The sequence below is a fragment of the Euprymna scolopes genome, chromosome 8 (assembly GCF_053919585.1).
Source record: "Euprymna scolopes isolate OS-2025 chromosome 8, ASM5391958v1, whole genome shotgun sequence".
Taxonomy (NCBI): Eukaryota; Metazoa; Mollusca; class Cephalopoda; order Sepiida; family Sepiolidae; genus Euprymna; species Euprymna scolopes.
This window is the reverse complement of record NC_136489.1, coordinates 81,017,072-81,035,187: the sequence shown is the minus strand read 5'-3', so window position 1 is coordinate 81,035,187 and position 18,116 is coordinate 81,017,072.

Below are 18,116 nucleotides of genomic sequence, written 5' to 3'. Positions count from 1 at the left end.
TCGTGCCTTTATCATTTTCGTAGTTTACACCGAGGCGATAAGAAAGTTAAAAAAAACAAATTAAAGGTGTATTAATATAATAGAAAGTATATGCAAAGAGAGTACGAGGCAGAGAAATAAACTCCTCTTTTTTATTTTACATAATAATAAAATTTTTATATTTTATTCTCTATTTCTTTTTCCTATTTCAAATTCTAAATCGTTCATATAAAGTTCCGTGTAAGCAAATGAAGAATTCTGAACTGAGTTTGTATCACATCACGTTTAATTGAAAGATTAAACAATTAGCAGGACAAAATGATTGGCGCGATGGCAGTATAAGTTAAATTTAATTTGTTCATACGATTTGTTCATACGCGTCTAAGAAAACAAAAGATGTAGATTGTATGTTCTTCTCGGTGGATAGAATTATAGTATTCCGTGTAAAAGGTGTCGATGTAATAATATTAATGCCTCCGTTGGAATTCTTCTGGCATTCATTAATTCCTTTCTAAGTTTCCGACCTCTTTTTCTTTCCTTATTCCCTTTACTTTTCTTTCATTCTTTCCTCTTTTTTCCTATTATTCTCCCTTTAATCGGACACTTACTTTTTTCTGTTTTTTTTTGTCTTCTTCTTTTATTATTATTATTATTATTATTATTATTATTATTATTATTATTATTATTATTATTATTATAAGCAACATAATAATAATAATAATAATAATAATAATAATAATAATAATAATAATAATAATAATAATAATAATAATAATTCTGATTTCGTTTATCAACGTCTCCCTTGAAAGAGACGGGATTAATTTTCAGAGGATTTCCCTCAATCCCGGCTCAAAACCAGGAGATTCATAGATCAAGGGTGTTCCTAAGGATGTTGGTGGTACCTACAATTGCAGAGGTTTAAAGACTGCCTAAAACATCGGGGATTTGTAGTTTTTTTTTTAATTGTCCTCCCAGACGACTTGATACTCCTAGTGTACAAAGTAAAACCGGGATTATTTGTGTTTTAACCCCGGGTATACGCCTTATCTCCAATGCAAATAGAGCATAATTGCTCCACTTCTCGTCCTCCTTCTCTCTCACATTCCAGTCCCAGGTATTGAAATGTTTACAATCTGCCAGTTCTTTGAGACTTTGTCAATGACGACCAAATCTGGACGATTATTTTCCAATTGCTTGGTCGTTATGACACTTTTGTCCCACCGTACCTCTACCTTGCCATCCTCACTTGTTCTCACTTCATCAGGCGCCTCCTCAAACCATTTTCCACCATACTTCACCTCAACCTTTTCACACACCTCCCAATACATCCGGAGTCCCATGCGATCGTGACTTTTGCGGTACTCTCTCTGGGCAATAATAATAATAATAATAATAATAATAATAATAATAATAATAATAATAATAGACTGGGACCTTGGAGAGGCTGAGTGCCACTCAAATTCCAGTGTAAACCAATGGCCACTACCAGCGATAAATCAATGGTATGTGGCTGTTGAGATGATGCAAATTCATTTTCAAATGCTATCGAAGGAGGTGGAGAGAGCTGGACGTATGGGTAGACTTGTTGTCTCTCAGCTTCCTGAGAATACCACAGGTTTCCAATCAGATCGTTTGTTGACTTGTGTGAAAGCTCTATGTGAGCCAATAATAATAACAACAAAAATAATAATTTAAAAAACAAACAAACAAACAAGAAAAGCGTCTTTTCGGGGAGTTTTTTTCGTATGTGAAGGATTTGTTTATTTTATTTACTCGTAAATATGTGTAAATTTGTGTCTTGTCACCATCGTCATCACCGTGGAAAAATGCATGTTTTTTGTTGGGATTTCACTGTTTGAATTAATAGGAAACAATGTCCAATCGTGTATCGGTTATTTCTATTGTTGCTATTGTTGCTGTTATTATCATTATTATTATCATTATCATTAGTAGTAGTAGTAGTAGTAGTAGTAGTAGTAGTATGTTTTTATTATTATTGTACCTATTTACAATGCCTCCCTACGGGACAGAGTTAGACACCAGGGGCGTTTTTTTAACGTGGAGAAAAGGTACAAAAATAAAAGAAATTGTCGGGAAGGGCTGTCTCTCCACTGATAGGGAACAAGAAATGGAAGAGCAGCATCTAGAGAACAGATACTACACTTTGATCTTTTTATTATTGTTGTAGCTTTTATTGTTGGTGTTGTCATTGCTATTGCTGTTGTTACTGCTATTATTATTATTACTGATATTAGTGTTACTATTATCATTGTCGATTATAATTCTATTGTTGCTAGTGATAATGTAAATAGTGGTGGTGATAATGGTAATAGTTGTGTGGGTGCTGGAGGAGAAAGGGAACCCTCCTAGAGTTGGAAATGTCAAAAAACCATGGACGGATGAGGAAAGAAGAGTACTGTGGGAATGCTTTGTTAGAAGTGGAAGTACCAAATATGGTTGATATATCCGAAAAGTGAAGGAAGAATGGGAATCGAGAGGAGGAAGAGCTATAACAACCTACTTTCAGTGATTGCAAGAGGAGAGGTTGAACGGATGGTTGGGAATGAAATGAATAACGAAAGTAAAATTGATGAAACTAGCATTGATGAAAGAACTGAGAGAGTGGAAGTGCAGAAGGGAAATGTAAGCGATGGTGAGAGACAGGCAACTGAGGAGGAATGGAATCCTATTGTTAGGGGAAGTGATGAGAAGGTGTTTGAAGGATCTAAGGTAGATCATTGATGGATACAATGGAACCAGTGAAAGGAGCAGATGTATGGAGAAGTTGTGATGAAGTTCGAACTTTGACTTCTGTAGAAAAAGAAGTACTTCAGAAGTATAGAGAGGTTCTTCTTAGAGACGAGATAGATATTCCAAACATGAAGAGTAGTGATAAGCGGAAGGTGAAAAGCGAGGTAAAAAATAGTCCAAGGACTAATTCACATCATAAGAAAGAACATATCGATTACGGCACTTAACAGGCTTGTGTGTGCAACGTCATACGTTATTGCGAATCGCCGTGTCTTAATAAAGAAGAAAACGAGAGAAATGAAGGATAGAAGGTAATACTGGCAGGGGCGACTTGAAGAAAGTATTAAACGGTGGCGGAAAGACATTGGTAGAATCGAAGAAATAAGAAAAGGAGTGAAACTAGGACAGAAAGCCAAGGACAAGCCTGAAAGGAGGTATAGATTGTTGCAAAAGGGAACGAAAGCCGTTTTACCAATGTTGAAAGAGAAGGTCCACACTGGTGGTATGAAAATTAGAAACTTTGTTGGAAAAAGTGTTGCGTTTGGGCAGAACAACCTTTTCGGGAACAATCAGTCTCAGCTGTATAAATAATTAAATGGTAGTAAACTGGTGAGAAATAACAACCCACCAAATGCAAAAGATACAAGGAATTTCTGGAGTGGGATTTGATCTGTCGAAGGGCAAAATAAGGAGGCTAGCTGGTTGGGAGAGGTCAGAGAAAGCCTATCAGAAATGCAGCATATGAACAACGTCGAAATAAACATTGATGAAGGCTGGCATAGGAAGGATGACAAACTGGAAGGCACCTAGTCCAGATGGAGTGATGGGCTTCTAGTTTAAACAGTTCCAATGGCTTTATCCACCTATAGCTGCTGCCATGCAAAGGGTCGTATTGTCGGGAGATGTCCTTGATTGGCTTGTTTATGGAAGGGCAACACTTATTAGGGAAGATCCTGCAAAGGGAACGGATGTCAATAATTATAGATGAATTAATTGTCTACCACTAATGTGAAAACTGTTAACTGGAATCTTTGCAGAAAAAATGTATGAAGATTTTGTGAGTAATGGTGTTTCCCCTGATGAACAGAAAGGGGGCCATAAAGGCTCGAGAGGTACCAAGGAGCAACTAGTGACAGGTAAAGCATTAATGCAGGATGCAAAGAAGAAAAAGAGGAATCTGAGTGTGGCATGGATCGATTACAGAAAGGCGTATGAGATTATTTCTCATTCATCGATACATGAAACACTATTGATGATGAAGGTTGCTGCGAATGTGGTAGGGCTTTTGGAGGCAAGTATGGCTCAATGGAAAACGGTGCTGACAGCAAACAGAGAGGCGATGTGTCAGGTTAGCATTAAATAGGGAATATTCCAAGGAGATTCGTTATGTCCACTTTTTATAATAATAATGATGCCACTGAGCATCATCTTGAAGAGAGAAAAACTAGGGAATAACTTTGGATCCGGTGGCAGACGCCTCAATCATCTCCTGTTTATGGATGATTTGAAAATATTCGGTAGAAATGAAAAGAAAATTGAGAGACTGGTAGAATTTGTGGGGACATACACAGAAGACATCCAGATAGAGTTTGGGATTAGTAAATGTGCGGTGCTGGTGATGAAAGAGGAGTAACGGTTCATTTGAATGGAATAGTGCTGCCAAATGGAGAAATCATGAAAGAAATACAGGGTATACGTATTTGGGAGTGTAGGAGGGTGTAGGCATCATGAACAGAGAAATGAAAGAGAAAGGCAGGAAGGTGTATCTTAGAAGAGTAAAACTAATTGCAAAGTCGAAACTGTATGGAGAAAACGTAATGAAAGCAGTGAATGCATGGACACTCAATGTTTTCAGATACAGTGCGGGAATTTTAGAATGCCCTGACAAGGATTTACATGCCATCGATATTAAGACAAGAAAAATTTTAGCAATAGTTGGTATTTTTTACATTCGAAGTAGCGTAGCGAGATTTATCCAAAGAGGAAAGACGGTGGGAGAGGATTGAAAAATGTAAAAGATTGTGTTAGAACCGACGAAATGTCGCTGAAGGAGCATGTTGTTAGTAGTGAGGAGTGGATGCTTAAGGTTGTGGCCAATGAAGTGGGGGTATGTGAGATCAAGGCTGATTATGTGAGATGTATGGATAGAGAAAGGGCAGAGAAACTGGATGGGAATAAAATCCATGGAAGGTTCATCCAGGATATAGCAGAAATGGCTGATGAAAAATCACGGCAATGGCTTAGAGCTGGGAATCTGGTTAAGAGTACTGAAGAGTAGGCATTATGAACACGATTGTTCAAAAAAGTGGTTCTACGAAAGAAAGTTGCTGCAGAATGTCGGATTTGTGGTAAGACCTCAGAGTCAATTGCGCACCTTGCAGCAAGGCGTAGTGGATTGCCACAGAGAGAGTACCGCAAAAGACACGATCGCATGGGACTCCGGATATATTGGGAGGTGTGTAAGAAGGTTGGGGTGAAGTGTGGTGGAAAATGGTTTGAGGAGGCGCCTGATGAAGTGAGAACAAGTGAAGATGGCAAGGTAGAGGTACGATGGGACAAAAGTGCCATAAGCAATTAGAACATCGTCGGATTTGGTCGTCATTGACAAGTTCTGGAAGATTGTAGATATTTCAATACCCTGGGACGGGAATGTGAGAGAGAAGGATAAAAAAGTGGAGCAATTATACTCCATTGGTCTTGGAGATAATGCGTATACACGGGGTTAAAACACAAATAATCCCGGTTGTAGTTTATATACTAGGAGTATCAAATCGTCTGGAACGACAATTAAAAAAAACTACAGATCCCCGATGTTTTAGGCGGCCTTCAGACCTCTGAAATTGTAGGTACCACCAACATCCTTAGGAAAACCCTTGATCTATGAAGCTCCTGGTTTTGAGCTGGGATTGAGGGAAATCCTCTGGAAATGAATCCCATCCCTTTCCAGAGAGACGTTGATGAACGAAATCAGAATTATTATTATTGGCTCACATGGAGCTTTCACACAAGTCAACAAACGATTGGTTTTGAGACCTGTGGTGCTCTTTGGAAGCTGAGTGACAACAAGTCTCCCCAGACGTCCAGCTCTCTCCACCTCCTTATATAGCACGTGTAGATAATCTGCGTCATCGCAACAGTCGCATACCATTGATTTCTCGCTGGTAGTGGCCATTGGTTTATACTGGAATTTGAGTGGCACTAAGCCTCTCCACGATCCCAGTACTCTTCGCGTTTGTCCAGCCGAGGTCTGGTCAGCGCTCTCTCCTCGGTCTTTTCATCCTCCTTGACACTTCTCGATTCTTTTGTATCTCTTTTCTATTAAGGGGGCGGTGATAAAACAATGGGGGACGCATGATGGTGGTGTAGAACTTGTTGATATGCAGCTTCGGCGTTCTTTATTCCCTGTAACGCTTTTTTGTTATATTGTCTTGTGTTATTCCCCACATTCTAGGGGTTTCCTTAATATTTCAGCCGTTTTCTTTATCGTTAGGCGTTGTATTGTTGCAGTTATTCCTCTGATTCCAATTTCTGTCATTCTTTTTTCGAAGTTTTTCGAAATTGTTCCTAGTACTCCTACTATTACCGGTACTATTTTGATTTTTTTCATCATCCAAATCCCTTTTAACTCTCTGGCTAGCTCTGTGTATTTGCTTCGTTTCTCCTTTTCTTTCATACTCATCCTCTGGTCAGCTTGGACAGCAAAGTCTACGATTTGACAGGATTTTTCTTTCGTGTCAATTATTACGACATCTGGTCTTCTTGCCTGGATGGGTTTGTCCGTCTGTATGTCCATGTCCCATAGCATTTTGTGGTTCTCATTTTCGAGTGCTGTTGCAGGTTTATGCTTGTACCATTTTTCTGCACGCTAAAAATGCAGTCGTTTGCATAATTCCCAGTGTACCGCCCTCCCCACTTGGTCATGCCTGTTTTTCTATTTTTTGGGGGGCCAGTTTTCTGCATTCACTTACTATATTGTTTATCGTTTTGTCTCACTGTCCACAGAGTCTGCAGTTGCTGTTTTCTTGTGTTTTATCGATCCTTGCTTTTATATGGTTTGTTCTTATCGAGTTATCTTGTACTGCAGTTATTAGAGATTCAGTTTCACGCTTTATATGTCCTTTTCGCATCCATGTCCAGGTGTTTTCGTTATTCTCATCTTTTGTTATTCTTATGAATCTTCCGTGGTGTTGTTTCTCTTCCTATTTCTCTTTTCTTGTTTTGTCGTTTGTCTCTCTGTTTTCTGCTTTGTAATTTTTTCGGTGTCCCTCGCTGCCATAATTATCCTTTCAGTGTTTTGCATTATTATTATTATTATTATTATTATTATTATTATTATTATTATTATTATTATTATTATTATGTTGCTTTATTTTCTCTTCTTTCGTCTTTCTATTTATGTTTCCTAATATAACAACTAGCAACGACACTAAACGTTGCTAGGGATTGGATGATGGTCAACGAATATTTCACACTCCCATATATTTATTGTCATCAAAATCGGTGAAGTCGCCCAATTTTAAATCAATTGCCTTCAATTAGATTGCCTGATCTAGTTGGATACCCATCTCAGTGTCCCGGAAATAAGTTTAAAATGCTTCCCAACGATGACTTAGTCCACAATACATTGAAGTCAACATTGCACTGTAGAAAACCTATCGTTGATTTTATAAAATTATATAAAACGACTAAAATGAAAGTTGAAAATGCAAAAGTAAAGTACCACACTACAATTGTTCTTTAATCAAAAACAATTATTTCGAACGCGCCCCTGTCATATTAGAATCAACTGTTTAATTTATACTCCTGGCCTTCCTGCTTGTGCAGAAATAATGGCTTGAATTTAAGTTTTAAATGAAAAAGTAAAATTTTGTAATGCAATCGTGCTTAAACAGAAACATTAATTTCGAACAGATTCTGGTTATATAGAAAAAGAAAAATAGTGATCTTATATATCGGTCCTTTCTTGATTATGTGGTAATAAAACTTTTCAAATGCACTTGTGATTTTAGGTTGTATATATTGTTAACTTTAGCCAAAATGTATTATTCCTTTTTTTTATTTTGGTCGATTATCGATACTTATCGAAGACATTCCGATACAAAATTTGTCTAAAAACATTGCTAGATGCATAAAGTGCATTTGTATGAAATTTAATGAAAAATCGTCCCAGCCGTTGCGATGTCTATAGGGAACAAATTCTTTCACATAACCACACATACAAACCCTCTTTCATACAATATTAGAGATACACATGATTCATTTTTTTCTATTTCTTCTGTTTCTGTTTATTGAATTTTCTGCACATATGTACGTGTTTGTTCTGTTTTTTCTGTACTGTTTCTTTTATTTTCGTTTCGTTCGTAATTTTTGTTCATCAAAATTATCATCATCATCTTCAAAATTATCATCATCATTTTCTTAATGATCATCATCTTCATAACCATCATCTCAGTCGCAACACTTATTGATCACTAGTGTAGTTGTGCTATTGTGCCAGCTTTTATTCTGTATTTCTTATATTATTTTATTCATTTCTTCTTGTTTAATTGCTTTTTTCTCTCGATCTTCATTTTTGTCGAATTATTTGTCTTTACCCTATATTTTTGGTTCATTTTCGTCTGTTTTCTTTTTAATCTTCTTTCAGTTCTTTTTGTGTTTTTTTTGTTTACTACTTAATGTCGCATCTCTGTTTTTCATAATTATTTTTTTCTCCTTCTCATAAGAATTTTTTTCCAGGTATTTCTTGCATTTTATTCTGTTTTTTTTTTGTCTCTCTCATCCTGTTTCTTACTTCTGTTTCATTCTTCATTTTATTTTCATTTTTCCCTAACTTTTCCTATCCCTCTTCTTCCTCGTGTTTTTCTTTCCTATTCTTTTCCTTCTCAGCTTCTGATTTCTTTCAAAAACTTTAAAGACAGGCCATAATCTCAGCGAGCGAAACCAATCACGTGGTGCACTGCAGAATCCATCCGTTTATCCACTTACAGCCATCGCCATGGTAACAGGCATGATAAGTCTCCCTGTTTCGAAATGCAATTAATGTCGGTTTTTTAAATTTAATTCTATGAACATTTCTTCCAATTCCGCATGCGTTTTTTTATGCGTGCATTTTTCTCGTTCAATTTCTACTCCTATTTTTCAGTCATTCGTCGCACGTTTTTCTTATCATTTCCTTTAATAAATACATTTTCCTATATTTTATATTCCTTTGCTTCCCATTCTTGATTATATTTTAAACTTTTTCTACCTTTTTTCTCTTTCCTCCTGTTTCTCTTATATGTGATGGCTTTTCATTATTTTACGTTTCGCTTCAGATTTGAATTCATTTTAGATTAAATCTATCTTCGCCTTTCTTTTTATTCTTTGTTATCACATAGTTTTATTTCTCCATATCAAGTATATTTTATTTATTCTATTAAATTCTCAGTCACTATATCTGTCTGTCTCTAATATATAATATATGTATATATATTTTGAAAACATATTGCAATTAAGCTACATATACATAGACACACACACATACATATATATATATATGTATGTATGTATGTATGTATGTATGTATGTATGTATGTATGTATGATGTTGAACAGCTACGAAGACGACATAATACTAGTGCAGAGAGTGATCTGGACGTAAATAATAACGTTATTATTTAAAAGGTCATTCTTAACATGGGGAGGGAAGGGTGTTTTTTTACCTATTCCATACTTCAACCTTACAATTGAATAAAAAAACATATCATAAACTTTAATTAAACTTGGAAATACGATTTTAAAAAATATTGCGGATCACTCTCTGCACTAGCACCGACGATATTAGTACCATCAAAACGAACGGCGTTTTCAGCCCCAAAATTTATTTTTCAATATAGTTACCACCATCGGCAATTCATTTTTACCAGCCTCTTTTGATGTCTTGGCAGTGAAAGTCTGGAGAGTTATTTAGCGTTTACAGCCTAATCGTCGCATTCGGAGTGACGAACCCATATCTTAATTGGGCTGAGATCGAGAACATGGGCTTTGTAAACGTGTCACAGGCGCCCGTCAATGATGATTAGTTCAATTTTTTCTGCATGGAAGAATTCAATGATAGAATAGTGCTTGTTAAGCACGTCCATGGACGGAATTGCTTTTTAGAGAAGTACACCGTCAATATCGACAAATGTGAGATGAAACTTTAGCAATCATGGCAATACAATTTGTAATCCTTACTTCTCTATTCGATAAAAAAAATAATAAAAATATAGAGGGCATTACTTTTGGAACGGCCCTCATATTAACCGCGCGGAGTCAGCTTTTTGTGGAGAGAGAAAAGTATATGTCCGATGATATTGACAGTTGGCATAAAATCTAAAATCCATGTATTCCGTAGTTAACGATTATTTTTAATAGAAGTACTGCGTTCACAACTTTGGATACATTATTTTTGTAAGACTAATTTGAACATCTCGGAAAATATTATAATATTATAAAAGGTTTGATTAAATGAATAAAACCAATTTTTATTCTGGGTCTCAGTAGACCACAGGGTTTTTGAAACAATCAGACAAAACAAAAAAAAAGGAACATCTTCTTTAAAAAGCGTAAGTCCTGTTTTATTCATTTCTTTCTATGTATACATATATATATATATATATATATATAACTTATGTATATATAATAATATATTCTATATATACATATATATAACTCATGTATATATAATAATATATTCTTTATATACATATATATAACTTATGTATATATATATATAATATATTCTATATATATATAATTTATGTATATATAATAATATATAACTTATGTATATATAATAATATGTTCTATATATACATATATATAACTTATGTATATATAATAATTTATTCTATATATACATATATATAACTTATATATATATGATATATAACTTATGTATATATAATAATATATAACGTATGTATATATAATAATATATAACATATGTATATATAATAATATATTCTATAAATACATATACATAACTTATGTATATATAATAATATATAACTTATGTAAATATACATATATATAACTTATGTATATACAATAATATATAACCTGTGTATATATAATAATATATAACTTATGTATATATAATAATATATAACTTATGTATATATAATAATATATTCTATATATACATATATATATAACTTATGTGTATATAATAATATATAGTGGGGCCTCTCGATGCCATACTAGTGGGTAATTGTTACGGCTTTACCTTATCATTAACTACAAATAAAAAAAAATAAAAAATTATTCGTTTCTTTTTCTCTCTTAATTTCCCCTCTCTGTCCTGCTCTAAGTAAATCTGTCGACCTAGTCCACAAATTCCAAAATTTCATCATGACAAGTTTCAAGAAAAAATACACGATTAAACCCGGTTCCCCAACTTCCAACGTAGACCCCTACTACCATGTCTCCTTCTCCAACATCAGGGGTCTTCGTTCTAACCTTCCAGAGGTTGAAACCCAATTACAGGAGACTAAACCAGACCTTTTATTTTTAAGTGAAACTGGCATTGGACAGGCTATTTCCCTAGATGAGTTTGCAATTTCAGGATACTCTAACTTAACTTCTAAATCTGACCCCCAAGATCGCCATGGGCATGGAATATGTGCCTATATTAAAGATAGCTTTCCATGTGGGAGGGACATCTCCAAGGAAGATCCTAACTTACCCTATATGTGCTTCCGGGTTGCTTTAGCTCACACTACTGCATTTATATTTACTCTCTATCGCCCCCACAACAGTGGAGTTACTATCTTTCAAAGCATATCTGAGAAAATTGACCAAGTCTTTCTACTTATCCTTCAGCTAACATTCACGTATGTGGAGACTTCAATGTTCACAACGTTGAATGGTTGACCCACTCAAACAAGACCGATGATGAGGGGAGGTTCTGTCATGATTTCTCCATTGCCTATGACCTCACTCAGATTGTTCAGGAACCTACCCGTGTGCCCGATAATGATGGCCAGTATGCGAGCCTACTAGACCTTTTTCTCACAACTTGCCCTGAACTATGTTCAGTTTCTGTTCTGTCGCCTCTTGGATCTTCCGACCACTCTGTTGTATCAATTAAGATAAAAATGAAATGTAATAAGTCCCCAGATGTACCTCTTCATCGTACAGTATATCGATACACTAAGGCTGACTGGGATAGCTTCCGTACATTTATATCTGATCTACCTCTGCATTCCATGTTTAAAAAGGATGTGTCCTCTATAGTATTAGACCTAACTGAATGGTTAATTGTAGGTATTGACCATTTCATACCCTCTAAAAAGTTTCAGAAAAAACCTAACAGCCAGCCATGGTTCTCTCCAGAATGTGCTGCTGCCATTGCGCACAGAAATCACTTTTTCCACTGCTTCAAACGTAATAGATGTATGGAAACTAAAGCCGTTTTCAGGACTGCCAGCAACCATTGTAAGAAAGTAATAAGGAACGCAAGAGAGTTGTATGCTCAATCTGTTAAGTCCAAAGTAGCTGAGCAGCGGCTTGGTTCCCACCAGTTTTGGCAAATAGCAAACAGAATCCTGAACAGAAGCGTGTGCTCCATCCCAACTATTATCAATGGACCTGAGGTAATCTCGTCAGCATCAGACAAAGCCAAACTCTTTGTCAAGAACTTTGCAGCAAATTCTACCCTTTGCGACCAAGACCGCCAACCCCCAATATTTCCTCCTGTATCAGAAAACACGCTATGTGATATACGTATATCTGTACGTGATGTTGCGAAGCTAATCAAAAACCTTGATTCGAGTAAAGCAACTGGCCCTGATGGTATTCCAATTATAGTACTCAAAAAACTTCAACCTGAATTAGCGCCCATACTTACAAAACTGTTTAAACGTTGTCTTAAGGAGAATAGTTTCCCATCTCCCTGGAAAACCTCATCAGTATGCCCTGTATTTAAGAATTCAGGTGATCGCTCATCCCCCTCTCAGTACAGGCCAATAAGTCTCCTGTGCGTCATGAGTAAGTTGCTAGAATCTGTGTTAAATACAGAAGTAATCAAACATCTCAACAAAAATAACCTTCTTAGTGACACTCAATATGGTTTCCGTTCTGCTAGATCTACAGCAGATGTCATTACAGTTATATCGCATAGGATTAGCAAATCTCTCGACGGTGGCAATCTTTCTAGAGCAATTGCTCTTGACATATCTAAAGCCTTTGATAGGGTATGGCATAAAGGTTTACTTCATAAGATCGCTAGCTATGGTATAGCTGGAAAAGTCTTCTCAATTATTAAATCATTTCTTTCTGATAGGTTCATAAGAGTAGTAGTTGAGGGGCAAAAATCAGAAGCTCACAGTATTAATGCCGGTGTCCCTCAGGGATCCATCCTGGGCCCAACTCTTTTCCTGATCTACATTAATGATCTTCCAAATCATATCCTTACATCATTTGTAGACATTTATGCTGACGACACTACCATTTATGGTAGCACATCTAAGACAGTAAACGACCAAGTTCTCTCCAATTCTCTCTCCTCTGATCTTGAGCACGTAGTACAATGGGGAAAGGAGTGGCTGGTTACTTTTAATGCAACTAAAACCAAGCTTCTCTCTTTACATCATCAACATTCTAATCCACATTTGTCATCAATTGAAATGAATGGCTCTCGTCTTCAGGAGGCCTCAAGTTTTGACAAGCTTCTGGGCTTGACCATTACTCCTGATCTTAAATGGAACACGTATATCAAATCTGTTGCCAAGGCCGCTGGAAAAATGGTGGGATCTTTCTATCGATCCAGTAGATATCTCACTGCTGATGCTATTCTCTACCTATATAAGAGCCAGGTACGTCCAAGGATGGAATACTGTTGCCACATCTGGGCAGGAGCTGCTAGAAAGGACTTGTCCTGCCTTGATAGAGTTCAAAATAGACTTCGTAGCCTCGTAGGAGATGTCCTTTTCTCCTCCTTGCAACCTCTATCTCACAGAAGAGATGTTGCGAGTTTGTCTCTGATGTATCGTTATTTTCATGGAAAGTGTTCAACTGAGCTTCAATCTTTGGTCCCCCCTCGCCAAACTTTCACAAGAAACACTCGTCTAGCTGTAAACACTATCAATAATTTCCCCCACTCTTTATCTGTGGCTAAACCTAAACGTAGATTCCATGAACAAAGCTTCTTTCTTAGAACTGCACGCCTGTGGAATTGTCTTCCGTTTTCCTGCTTTCCGGCTGACTACAATATGGTTGTGTCCAAGTCTAAAGTAAATAAGTTCTTGATGAGCCGTTCCATATAAGTTATTAAATTTACCAAATTTTCATTACTAATGATTACTATATTGACCAATTTCTACTGTACACTCTTTAACCCTTATCCTTGAGTGGCCTCTGGGCCTTGATAATGTGGTGATGCCTTTGTAAAAAAAAAAAAAAAAAAAAAAAAAAAAAAAAATATAACTTATGTATATATACATATATATAACTTATGTATATATAATAATATATAACTTATGTATATATAATAATATATAACTTATGTATATATAATAATATATAACTTATGTATATATAATAATATATTCTATATATACATATACATAACATGTATATATAATAAGAATTACAATTAAGTTTACCTAAATAATCAAACATCGCAAAACTAAAGTAAATTATAAATATTGAAGAATTAATATTTATAAAGTCATCGCAACGAGATCTAAAAGCTCGATAAAGCAAATAGGAAATAGAGCTTATAATAACAATAAGAAGTTAATAAAACATGTTAAAAATCACTTTGAAAAAGAGTTAAAACCATATTTAATTTTAAAAAGGAAGCACAAAATAAGTGGATAGTCCTTAATCCACGGAGTTTCGAAGAGATACTTTTTTTTGTATTTTGCTCCATTAAGTACTTTTACAAGCAAAATTCGATCCAGCATTTTGTTAAATCCCACCCTCTGATGAGAAAGAAAGTATTTCTTCGAAACTCCGCAGATTAAGGACTATCAACTAATTTTGTGCTTCCTTTTTAAAATTTAATGTTTTTAACCCTTTTTCAAAAGCATTTTTTTAAGATGTTTTATTAACTACTTGTTCTTATATATATATATATATATATATATATATATATATATATATATATATATATATATATATTGGGGAAAGAAAAAATGATGTATACCTTCCTAATAGGTTTATAAGGTTTTTTGTTTTTTTTATAAGAATAAATTTTAAATTACAAGATACATTGTATATATATGTATATATATATATATTTTAATAGTATTTTACGTGTATAAAAGTATACCCAATATATATTTATATATGTGTAGTATATGTGTATATATATATGTGTGTGTGTGTGTGTGTGTGTGTGTGTGTGTGTGTGTGTGTGTGCACATCTAATACCTATTTTACGGTAATCGGGAAAAATAACAACTTTATAATTAAATGTTACGAGATTTTTTAAGTATAGGAATAGGAATCAGTACATGTATCGGAATCTAACTTAATTTAATACAGAGTCGGAACACCTCATTAACTACATTTTGAAAAAAATCTTTCGAAAATTGGTTCAGTAGAAAAAAAGTTACAACAAAATATGTGGGTTCACAAACAGGAGAGTAAGTACATAAGTGACTAACGCTTTTTTTTATTTTGCATAACTTTTTTTGTATATAAATATTTTTATTGTGGTTTTTCCCATATGACATGTTAGCGTAACGGTTAGTGTACTGGGTGTTGGTGGAAAGATTTTAAGTTCAATCCCGTGTATCGTTTTTTTTTATAATTAAAAAACTGAACTTTTTTTTAATAACTATTTTTTTTAACTCTCCTTATGATTTTATAGCAAAATATGGTGAATTTATCGATTAAAAATATTAGTGAATTCTATGATATACATATTCTTTGAATGAACTCAAATTTTTCGTTATCACATTTTATGAAAAATGTCGTCCCATTTTGGCAATGCGTCTGACCAATGATGCTTTTGAACCCGCGACCAGCACTGCGATGTCATCAGCATCAGCCTGGGCATAAATATTCCTATTTTCAAACTCCTTTAAAAGAGGATTCAGCATACAGTTCCATAGTAAAGGTGATAAAATCCCACTTTGGGGGTTTCATTTAACTACTTCCCTTTTAACAGTTGCCATCAGTAGTTTTACTTGAACTGTTCTGTGCCTCACCATACACTCAATCCATCGGATGAGTACTGGTGGCACATTGAGTTCTCGTAGCGACCTGAACATACTACTGAAGGGTATGTTGTCAAAAGCTCCAACGATATCTAAAAAGACACCGAGTGCCATCTTCTTTTTTGTTAGTTTACGCTCTATACAGATCACGAATTCATGAACCGCAGTCTCGGTATAGACCCTGGCTCGAAACTACTGTGATTGAATGATAAATATCGCATAAATGTGTGTTTGAGAGCTAATTTTTTTTTTACAATCATTAATAAATATTATAAATTTATATATTAATACAATAGCAATGCCTGGAAAAATCATGGATTATATGGAAAAATGCGCGCATGACAAGTAATATTCTTAAGATTTTATTTAACCTGGAAAAGTAAAGGACAAGAAATTCCACCTGGAAAAGTAAAGAACAAGATATTCTAGTAAAGTAAAAAATAAGAATTTTTTAGACTTAAAATATTGAAGCTAAAAATAAAATTTGAATATTGATAAATATTTTATTTATTATTTGCATATGTTGTTGTTTATTGTTGTTAGAAATAATTAAATGATCCTAATTATGATATAATAAAATTATTAATTTTTATGTAAATTATAAAATTATTAATTCCATCTACTAACTAACTAACTAATGAATTAATTTTATTCAAACAATTTTCACGACATAAATATATGCAAATAATAGGGGGGAAATAATTCAATCCAGCGACTGACACCCTTTCTAACTCAACAATAAACAACAACATATGCAACATAGGTTGAATTTCTTGTCCTTTACTTTTCCAGGTTTAATAAAATCTTAAGAATATTACTTTTCATGCGCGCATTTTTCCATATAATATACTTATTTCTGACTATGCCAAAACCAACTCTCCTTGCTATTTGCCATTTTTAGCTGACACAATGCACGAATCTGAAGATCGCAAATGAACTGAAACCGTTTGAGTTTTAAAGTAATATATTTTTAAAAAATTATTTTATACCTTCCGATTGTTTTTTTCTCATTGTTTTCTGTTTCCAGTTTTTGTTTTATTTATTTATCCATATCCTTAATCATCTTCCGACCTTGTTCATATTTTTCACTACGTTTTCCGATTTGTGTTTGTTTCTTTTCTTTGTTTTAATTTTATTTCATTTCACATTTAATGTGTTTCTCGTTATTTTAAGTACTTTATCCTGTTCGCACATTAAATATTTCGTTTTGTTTTGTGTTTTTTTAGCCACTGACTTTCTCCGTTCCGGTATTTCTACTCGTTAATATTCCAATTAAATCAAACGTGCAGTAAATTCCAGCCAGTATTCTAGATGATTTTTTATGGCTTTCAAATCATTTCAGTGTTTAGATTTCTTTTGTCCATGGTTCATCCATTAACGTTGGCGTTGTGATATTAATGCCATCGACTTCATCATCATTAACATTTAATCTCAACTTTATCTTCATAGTCGCCATGATGAGTAACATTTTCATTTCGTTCTTTTCAATAAAATGAGATACTGCTTTGCGCCAGTGGAGGAGAGAATCTAAAGAAACAAAACAAAGTTGCTATATTCACTAGAGCTGAGATTGCGAGAGACAAAATGGAAGATGAAGGAATCATTAAATATTGTATGCTAAAAGTATTCTCCAAAAAGAATGAAAAGCAGCTTGAATAGGGTGATTAAACAAAACACGCCTATAATAAAGACCAATGTGTATTTATTTACATATAAATATATATAAAAACCATAAACCTTTCATTGATATGCTAAACTGGGGATTTAACCCACCCAGCTCTTCATAATCGATATACCGAACCTAGCAACTTACTAAAAAGACGACACGGCCGAGATTTAGGCCTCCTAATATTTTATCAAATAATTTTGCTAACCTCTTATAGTTATTTTGAGGCACATTATAGCTTACTTGGGTCAGGATTCACCAGGTAAGACCCAGCACAAAACATTTCAAATGGCTGGCAATAAATAAATAACAAGTCAGACAACCCTGTTCAGAAAAAAAATGTTGGAAAAATATCCAACTCTACACTTGGTGTGTTTTGATAACACATAAACTGCCTTGTAATAATAGCAATTTATATTATTCACTTGTATATATATTAACATCAACCCGTCCAAAAGTTAAAGAGAAAAGCACGCCTTTTTTAGCATCCTGACTAAAATATTCCAAGTGTGTTGGGGAATAAAACGTTAA